Below are 10,921 nucleotides of genomic sequence, written 5' to 3'. Positions count from 1 at the left end.
TTTACTCTGAATGAAGCACAGACCATCTGAAGGCTGGGGGTCCCATGACCTGATTTCATTTTAGGGGCCATCTGGCTACTGTATTGAGGCAGAGTGATGGGGGGCAAGGATGGAACCCAAGAGATCACATCATATGACCCACAGGGAAGATCATGGGATCTCAGACAGACTCAAAGGCTTCCAGAACACGAGGAGTGGTCCAATTCTGAATACATCTTAAAGGACAAGACAAAGGAGTTTCCAACAGTTTGGATATGTGAAAGTGAGAAAAAGGAGGTGAGATGAACGCCAAAGTCTTTAAATTCCCCTGTGGGAAGAGTAGAGGGAGTTTGGGTTAGTTAAGCATGTGTGCGAGCACTACAGAAGGAGCAGATAGAAGGGACAGGTCAGGAGTTGAGTCTGGGGTCCGTTAAGGTGGGTGTCTGCTAGCAATCCAGGTGGGAAGGTCAACCAGAGAGTTGGATATGCAAGTCCAGCTCCAGCAAGAGGTCTGCACTGGAGGTAAAATTTGAGTCACTGGCGTGCAGGTGTTCTTTAAAGCATGACACTGGGTGAAGTCTCGAAGGTGGTGAGTGCAGGTGAAAGGAACAGAGGAAGAAGGCTCATACCTTCAGGCACCAGCGATTTTGAGGTTGGAAGGAAAGCAGGAACAAGCAAAGAAGCCAGAGGAGATGAGCTCACCGGGCTGCGGGAAGTAATGCCAGACGAGGGTGGTGTTCTGAAGCGAAGCAGCAGAAGCGTTTAGGCAGGAAGGGATAAGCAACCTTTTTAAGGAGAACTGAGAACTGCCCATTACTTTCCACAATGAGCAGATGAAGGCCAACTGGCCAGGAGCAGTTTGGGCAGGTTGTGCGGCAGGATGAGAGGAGGGCCTGACCAGAGTCGAGTCCATGGAGAACATTGGTACCACTGGAGACCCAGAGGTACCGCTCAAGACCTCCACCACAAAGGAGAGCCTGGTCAGGCAGGAAGGAGGGCATTGGGGGGACTTACACTTGTCAGGATGGTGTAAACAATAGCTTGTTGCACGCTGGTGGGCATAATTGAGTAGGGCGAGAAAATACAATGCCGTGGAAGAGAAAATGAATTCCTGGAACCATATCCTTGAATAGGCAAGAGATGAGATCCGGTGAGCAAGCGGCCTGCCTGGCTGAGCACAGGGGCATGGACCGTGTATCCACAGTGGATGGGGCTAACATCCCTGAGGTTTCAGCTGAGAACATTAATAGGCACTGGGAGTGGTGAAGATGTATGTGGGGGAAAGTGTAAGAGGGAAGCCCAGGGTGTGGGAGGGGCATGACAGAGGAAATGCAGCGTGTTATTATAACACTGTTATCACGACGGCCAGGGGGCTTTGGGTGCACCTGCCAGAGTTGGTGGTCAGACCCACAACCCCTCCGCTGGGTTGCGTGTTTTCCCCTCTGCATCATAGACATGATGGAGTTGCTTCACCATGGCCGTGGGTGGCCTTCCCAAGTGAGGATTAAATAGACACGGATTACTGGACATTGTGTAAATCCTCTTAAGACAGAGACTGGCAGAAACAAACAGAAAAAAAGCCACATGGAGGAGAAAGTTCCTGAAGGTAGAAGGAAATTTGGACACACACATCACTGAGGCTCTTGGATATAAAACACCTACTTAATACCTTAAGAATAACTGAGGAGATCAAGCCCATGCCAGGAGCACTGAAAAAAGAATATTAAAAATCCCTGCCCCGAACCGCTCATGCCATTCTTGCCACAGGCAATTTCTGGGTGGCCATTTGGGTGGTTTCTGGGGAGTTCTCACATCTGTGGCTGCCATCTTGCTCAGGAACCATGTTTCTGCTGAAACACCCTCATTCTACTCTTTCAGGATTTCCTATTCCTCATATTTACCCTCTCAGGGGAAGACAGCATAGCCTGGTTAGTTATTATGCAGAAGAATATAGCTCTTGTTTCTCTAAAGATGTCTAAATTACCTGTGCCAGGAAACCTTGCCTCTCATCACCAGATGGACCAATTATGGTATTTTCCTGAGGCTTGTTAGTGCAAACTCAAAGCACCATTTTTAAAATAACCATTTCCCCTTCTTATTACAGTATCACTTAGAATTATCTGCTGTATCATAATTAATTGCTCAGTTGTCCACTTTGCTCATTAGAAAGCAAGGTCTTTGAAGCCAGGCACTGTTATGTAGTTATTATTTCCCTGAAATGAAATGACTCTATTTCCTATCATTTATAAAAATTAATTCCAAATGGGTCACACATATAAATGTGAGAGGAAAACAATAAAAATCTCCTTAAAAAATGCAGGGATATCTTCATGACCCTGGGGTGAGGAAAGTATTCTTAAAAAGAAGATCAAAAGCACTAAGAATAAAGGAAAAGTTTATAAAACTGGCCTTTATTATAAATGAGAACTTCCATCAAAAGAGACTGTTAACACAGGGAAAGAGCAAGCCACAGACAGGGAGGAGGAATCTGCAATCCATATGGCACCATGGACTTATGTCCAGAATATATAAAGACGTTCTACAAATCAATAAAAGGGATCAATAGTCCCATAGAAATACACCCTCGAGAACTGAACAGCCACTTCACAAAACAGACTACACAGCCAATAAACATATGAAAAAGTGCCCACCTCATCAGTCACAGAAAATGCAGCAGAAAATCAAATGAGATCCCTTTATACACCCAGCACCCGGAATTGCTAAGGACAGACTGGTTGGCACTGGGAGGCAGTGGGGACAGTGGGAGCAGCTTGGAAATGTCCATGCGTGTGATGCTCTGTTCCATTCTAACACAAGACACACGTGCGTGTTACCAGCAGATCAGGTCCTGGGAACATCTCCACCGACGGAGCACGGCATTCACCACAAGAGAGACACAAGAATCTCTACAGGGGCATCGGAGGGGGGGGAGCTCAGCCTATTAAGCATCTGCCTTCGACTCAGGTCATGATTTCAGACTCCTTGGATAGAGCCCCCGTCAGGGTCCCTGCTCGGCTGGGGTCTGCTTCTCCCTCGCCCCTCACCCTGCTCATGCTCTCTCCTGCTCACTCTCTCTCAAATAAACAAATAAATAATCTTTAAAAAAAAAGAATCTTTCCAGTGACACTCTTCATGACAAGTCCAAGGGTGAAGCAGCCGGTGCATCTAGAGTGGAGTGAGTAAATAAATTGTGGTGTACTTAAAAAACATAGGATAGCTCCCTCAGGATTCTAAAAATGCAAAACAACTCACCTCAAATGTTAAAATCAGGGTAGAGGTGGATGCCTTTGCCTAGTAGCAACTTGAGGCATATGAGGAAGAGCTGGAGGGATGGTCATGTTGAATTTCCTGACCTGGGTAGTGGGGACACAAACACATGTGCTTTCGTGAGCATCCTTCACCTTGGACACTTTAATGGTACACGTTTTTGTGACTTGTACACTTTTAAGTATGGGAATTGTACCACAAGAAAATCCACAAAAATTATTTGTTTATGTTCAATGGTAATTAAAATTGCAGAATTATTTTCTAAACAAAGAAGTGACAATACCGTAAGCAACCAACTGAGCTGGATGTTACAAACGAGAAAGAACAGAAGTTGGTAACGTCCATCTGTAAAGAAGCGTATCCCACACGTTTTCCATCAGTGGGGAGGGATGGTTCCAGGGCTGATCAGACGGGACCAGTCTGAATATTTCTAGTCGTGCGCTCTACTGACGGAGCCAGCCATGTGCCTCAATAGCTCCATTTCTGAATAAGATTGCGTAAGGCTCCCCTTTACTCCTTCCATGGCTGTTACAAATGTGGACAGAGAAAGGCCATATTGCAGTGGTGAAACAGGTTCCATTATCCAAAGCTGGCTGTGAGCTACAACGGGCCTGTGACCTCACGATATTTACCAGTCACTGCACACCTTCGTCATTAATTTTCTGAGCACTTGGAGCTATCTCAACTACAAAAAGTGCTATATGAGCCAAAACTCTATTCTCTTCTCTATTAATCATATTTGATTAATATCATTTGAAATACCATTAAATAATTTTAATGCAGGGGTGCGGATTAAAGCTACTCAAAAGCTTTCCTGACATAAACATTGACAAATTACATGCAAGTTTAAGTTTGCACAAGTGATTAATCTGTTATTCTGCAGTTGGAATTAATTATTATAATCATATTTACATGACTGGTTCAGATATGTCCAGCCATTAACACATTGCCATTTGCCCAGAGTCATTTTCCAAAGCAATATCGTATATTTAAAAATGTACAGCAAGGACAAAGAGTGAGAGAGAATCAGATCAGAACACTAGCTATGTATGTCTTACATTGTAGGCCTAGCTGGCTAATTCTTTCTTTTTCATTGCTGAGGTTATTAAAATATTTTATTTATTCTGTCCTAACAGAAGCTTAATAGGATAGTATCATTCCTATAATTAAGTGGACCAGTATGCACTTCCTCAAATTTTGGCTGTAAATTTGCATGAGTGGATAAAGACAAAGATTTTAGAAAGTTACATATGCTTGGTGGGAAAAACCTAAGAACCAGAGGGCCGAGAGCTATTCAGAGATGCTTTTTCTGTCTCCTTACTGCCAGGGGGCTTCATCTGAACCATTTCAGGCAGATGGACTTTTATCCTGTTCTCCAGAGAAAGAGATTTTATAACTTGCATGCAATTTATGATGTTTCGCCACTCTCAGTTGTTTGAGATTGTGAATTCATAATAAAAATAACTTTGACTACAGCCAGGGCAACGAGAATGCCCACTTATTAGGTGTCTTTTTTGTTTGGAACATTACTTCAGGCTCTTTATATTGTCTTATAAAGATATTTAATTTCCCTATCATAGTTAACAAAACAGAGGCTTAAATTATCAAAGGCCAGTCCCGGACAAATCTGACTACTGGGGAAGGACTTTTCGGGAGTAGAATCCATGTGTGGTAAGAATGTAGGTGATGAGTACAAAACATACCACATTCACGCAAATGCCGCTCATTTTTTTGTGTGAGGAGCAGAGATGTGCATGTTTTGTTGTGTGCCTTGGCGGATATCAGCAGACGGGATACTTATAAAGTGTCTTCTGGTCATTCCGGTTGAAGGCTGGCTCCTGTCCACGATGATCATGTTTGTCTTCTGCTGTTATACGTAGGTATCGATGGAAAATAAAAGGAAAGGGATAGGAATGTCTACTGAGACTTTTATTGAAACTATGGCACAGAGAGGCTTGTAGAGGTGCCTCAAGGCCTCCACCAAGGAACAATTATTATATCAATTAAATTTCCCTTTGTTACTCTCCCTGTGTTTCATCTGGCTTTGTTTCTATTCCCCTATTCCTTCAAGTTCATTGATCCTCTCCTTGGCTGCATTGAGTCTATTCACCAGTTAAATGGGTTCTTCACCTATATTATCATAGAATTTTTGTTTAGCATTGTATTTGCCTCTTTCTTATAATTTCCATCTCTCTGCTGGAATTCCTCATCTCTTCCTGTACACCATGAGCCTTTTTCTGCTATAGCCTTCAATAGATTAATCATTTAAAATATCTATCTGATAGTTATAACATCTGGGTCATCTCTGGGTCTAGTTCTGTTGATCATTTTGTCTCTTTAAAATAGCATCTGTGGGGACGCCTGGGTAGCTCAGTGGTTTGGCGCCTGCCTTCGGCCCAGGGTGTGATCCTGGAGACCCAGGATTGAGTCCCAAGTTGGGCTCCCTGCATGGAGCCTGCTTCTCTCTCTCTGCCTCGCTCTCTGCCTCTCTCTGCCTGTGTCTCTGCCTCTCTTTCTCTGTGTCTCTCATGAATAAATAAATAAATAATCCTTGAAAAAAAAAACAAAAATAAAAAAAAAATGTCATGTCTTTTAATTTTCTTACTTTTTTTTGCCCATTAGTTTTAACTGAATGGTATATGAAGAAGAATAAGACTGAGGTAGATACTATTTATGCCTATATACAGCACGTCTCCCCTGCTAGACTGTTGGACCAAGGGCTGAGTCAGTCTACTCAGGAGTTGAGCTGTGTTTGGGTTCTGTTGTGCTGGTTGCCTTCCTCACCACCAGCTTCAGATCCCTCCAGAATTACTTTGAGCTTAGGTTGAGATAAGAAATGGGAAGTCCACATTCCTGCTGCACCTATAGCTTCCAGCTCTCCTGTGTGCCTGAGCCTGATTGTGGGCCTCTCCATACTCATGCTCTTTGTCCAATGAAAGACTTCTCTGTTTCTTACCTAATGTTTGCTGGCCAGGTAATGGGGCCTGTGCAGGGAAAGGAGTTCTCTGCGGCCCTTGCTCAGTCCTAAACAGACTCAAGTGTGCTTGGGTCTTGGAAGTAGGAATTCTTCAATGACCCTGCTTGACCTCATGGCAGCCAGCGGCTGCTTTGTGTCTTCGGTGTGTCTCATCAAAGAAAGAATTTCTTGCCCCTCGTGCTGTGGTAAGAGAATTTTAATGTATTGGTAAAGGATTTGCCTTTTCCTGCCCTTCTTCCAGGGTTAGAGGGGTTTTTTTCCTTTTGTTTTTATTTTTTTTTTCTATTTTTAAATCTTTCCTCCACCCTCACTGGGTCTGCACTTGTTCCTAGGAGTGACAAGGCTTGCTACTCCTCCCCCAGAAGTTTCAGGCTGTATGATTTGCCTCCATCAATGAGCCCTTTCTGCCCCTGCCAGACATCTTCCTCATGAGCACCCAGGGGAGGGCCATGGTGGAGCACCTACAATTATGTGCAACTCATCTTGTATCTGTTGCTCTCAAGCCGGTCCACATTCAATCTTTAACAATATGTTAGAACTTTCGCTGTCTGGGGGATCCCTGGGTGGCGCAGCGGTGGCGCCTGCCTTTGGCCCAGGGCGCGATCCTGGAGACCTGGGATTGAATCCCACATCGGGCTCCTGGTGCATGGAGCCTGCTTCTCCCTCTGCCTGTGTCTCTGCCTCTCTCTCTCTCTCTCTCTCTCTCTCTGACTATCATAAATAAATAAATTTTAAAAAAAGATTGAAAAAGAAAAGAACTTTCGCTGTCTGTAACCTACTTGTATGGCACTCAGCCCCACTTTCTGCCATACTCAGCCGCTGTTCTATGCTCCTCTTTCCTCAAACAACTGGCTCCTCAAGGAGCAGTGGATTTATAACTATATGTCCTATAATCTCTTTTCTTGGGTTCGAGAAAAGTTGACTTTAGAGATTGTTTTTTTTTTCTTTTCTTGTTGTTAAGGGAGGAGTAACTTTTTTCTAGTTTTCTATATCCTAGTCAGAAGTAGAAATCATGATAAATAGTATTTTAACTTGGCCTTCTCACTTGAAAACATCTGTCATTTCTCTCTTGCTGACTAGTTCCTAAGGGTGTCTTACTGAATGTGGCCATCTGTTAGAGACAGTGTCAGCTTAGAATTGGTATTTCTATGCCAGGTCTAGAATCTTGTATTAGCATGACCCTTTAGCTTCTGATGACTCATCAAGCTGTAGATGCCCTTTTCTTTTCTTTTTTAAAATTCTCTTCACACACAGAGTTTTACATAAATCTATAAATGTGAACTTATCATGCATTGTGATTCTTTTCCAAAAAGCAATAACAATTTCCATTTCAATTGCCCATGTATCAGAGTATCCACTTTCTGTATCTCTGCTAACAATATTGGCTATTTTTTCCCCTAATAAATATAGAATGATAGTTCATTGTCAGCGTAATCTGCATGTGTCTGTTAGTAAATTTGAACATATTGTTATAAATCCGCTGGTCATTTAGATTTGCATTTCTGTGCACTGCTTTTTCACACTATTAACTATTTTTTTTTTCTATTGGATTGTTTTTCTCCTTCGGATGAACTGGTCAGATCTTAGCATGATTATTATATTATTAGTGATTATCCCTCAAATAATAGGTTTTCTATTTACTTTGTTCCTGATACATTTTATCGTACAAATAAGTCATTTTTATGGCATAGAAGATGTACCTCTTTTCCTTATAACTTCTGAGATTCTTATCTTTGTTTAATGAGATTCTCCGATCCCTAAGATTATGCCTGGTTACCTAGAGTTGTGCCAAGTGTGCAGAGATGCAGACAGTTCTAATGGAATAACATAGAAAGCCAGTGTAGTTTACTTCTGTAGTCTCTAACTGACAGATGAAGTAGGTGGCACCTCACCCCCACCACCCAGTGGAGCTGTGTTTGAGAAGATTGTATGTGGACTTCTGTGTCACTACATGTATATCGGGAATGGGTACAACAATCCCTTATTGTCAGAGGAACCAGCAGAGCTCAGCCCTTCCTTAGTTTGCCTAATAAACTGCTGAAATTGGGGAGCTGACATTTAAGGCCACTTGGATCTCCATTAGGTTTTCTTCCAAAACTGTTATCTTATTGTTTTCATTCAAGTATTTCACCACTTGGAACTTATTTTTATATGAAGCAAAGTAGTGTTCACGTTTTATCTTTATCCTGGCACGTAGCTATTTTTGCCAGCTCCAATTATTAAAAAGTCTATCCTTTTCTCACGTAGTAGAAATACTATCATTATTATATATTAGCCTCTGATATTTTTCATTTTTCTCTTTGACTATCTTTATGCTAATGGCATGCTAATTTTACTTTAATGGCTTTATAGTTGTTGCTTTTTTTACCCTGATACTAGTAAATTCAAATCAGTCCTTTCCTACTTTTCATATTCAAAATTATTCTTGGCTATTTTTTTTACATTTATTTTCTCATATAAATTTTATGGCTGTATAATTTAAACAGAATTTGGTGGGGATCCCTGGGTGGCTCAGTGGCTTAGCGCCTGCCTTTGGCCCAGAGCGCGATCCTGGAGTCCCGGGATCGAGTCCCACATTGGGCTCCCTGCATGGGGCCTGCTTCTCCCTCTGCCTGTGTCTCTGCCTCTCTCTCTCTGTGCATCTGTCATGAATAAATAAATAAAATCTTAAAAAAAAGATCTTTATAAAAAAAAGTGCTTCAAACAGAATTTGGTATAATAATTCACATTATATATAACATTTGAAGAATTTAACATTTTGTATATCAAAAACTTCTCATTTCAGAATACTCTTTCCATTTGTTCATATAATACATCAATAAGATATTCTATTTCTCTTAATACAGGTTGTTTCCTTTTTGTTAATTTATACTTAATATCTCAAGCTTTTTTCATTATGATTTTTTTTCATTTTCCCTTATGTTCTTATTATTAAATTAGAAAAAAAATCTAATGGCTTTTATATATTTGTTTTGTATCTATTCACTATACAAATTCATCTGTTTATTCCAATAGTTTATGAAGTGTCTTTGGAATTTTTTAGTTATAAAATCATGTCATTAAAAAAAGAGATTTTTATTTTTGAAAACTTAGCACCACTTGTTAAACTCTTTCTCTACAGTGACTCGATCCTTGAAGACAATATTAAGTTATAATGGTAACAGTAGGGATACAGGTCTAATATCTAATTTTAATTAAAACAGATTTTGCATTTTACCATGTAGAATACTAATTCTAGACATTTTGTAGAAATGGTTATTGTTTTCCTTAAATGGTTCATATCGACTCCTTTTTTAGCTTAAAATTTTATTTTATTTTTTATTTTATTTTTTTTTAGCTTAAAATTTTAAAGGGGTGTTTCATTAAACATCTTTTTTAAAACTTTATATTGGTTTTCTTTGTGTTTATATAATGGTTTCTGCATGGCCAAGCAGTGGTTCACCTTTTTGCCTGCTCGTGCCCATGACCACCCTGCTGAATGTGCTAGAAGAAAATAAACACACCCAAGGTACATTCTTAGAGCTGTCCACCACTCCCAGTCTACGTCCACAGTTCCTCTGCTCTCCTCTCCAATAAGCTCCTACCTCTCTCCCCTTTCCTTGCCCCTGATTGATGACATCTTTGAGGAAAGGGACACAGACCACCCCCTAAACACACACACGCACACACATCCTGACAACTGATGCCCCTCACTCGTAGCCAAGCTTCTTCTCCTCCAACCAGTGTAGGGACATTGTTCCAGGAATGCTTCCTCTTTTCTTCTGATGACTTAGTCTTCCCATGAATATATAAACATGCTCCTATTTCTCCAATCATTAAAAAATTAAAAATCTTTCTTTTTTTTTTCCTAAAGATTTTATTTATTTATTCATGAGAGACACATAGAGAGAGTCAGAGACATAGGCAGTGGAAGAAGCAGACTCCCTACAGGGAACCCAATACAGGACTCCATCCTAGGACCCCAGGTTCACACCCTGAGCCCAAGGAAGATGTTCAACCACTGAGCCACCCAGGCATCCCAAAACCTTTCTTTACCTCAAGAAAGGTTTCTGCTCCATTTTTGCCTTTCTCCCTTATGGTAAAACTCCTCTGACTTGTCTGTATTTCTATCTTCAAGTCTATGTTCCTGCTCGCTACCAAGCTCCTTCTGATTAGGTTTCTGATCTCCTGCACTCCGTTGAAACAGCTCTCAATTTCAGAATGCCTCCTTGAGCTTCCTTGAATTATCTAGGAAATCTCATCCAATGTCACATCTTTTGCAACAACTATGGCTCAAGACTCCCGGGCCTTTATTTCCAACCAGGAACTCTCCCCACCAACTCAAGTTTCATGTACCCAGCCTTCTATCTGATACCGTTTGGATGTTTCATAGGTATCTTCAAGCTGACATCTTTAAACTTTAGCTTGCAACATTTCCCCACTCCCACCCAGATTTGACTGCATAGTCTTTTAAACTCACTTTATTGTTATTTCTTCATGCAGGCTTCTCAGGCGCTATCTTCAGAGTTTTCTTATCCCTTCGTTTTTTTCCCCTCACATCACAGATTCAATCCATCAAGATAACTTTCTGATTCCATCTTAAAACTATATGGAAGTTCACATCATCTCTCATACTCCTTACTGTTACAAACTCTTGCCTTGGATTGTCGCAAAAGCTTCCTAATTGGTTTCCTGAGTTCAACCCTGTTCCACTTCAAT

Source organism: Canis lupus, chromosome 2 (assembly GCF_011100685.1).
Source record: "Canis lupus familiaris isolate Mischka breed German Shepherd chromosome 2, alternate assembly UU_Cfam_GSD_1.0, whole genome shotgun sequence".
Lineage (NCBI taxonomy): Eukaryota > Metazoa > Chordata > Mammalia > Carnivora > Canidae > Canis > Canis lupus.
This window is presented reverse-complemented; position numbering follows the sequence as displayed.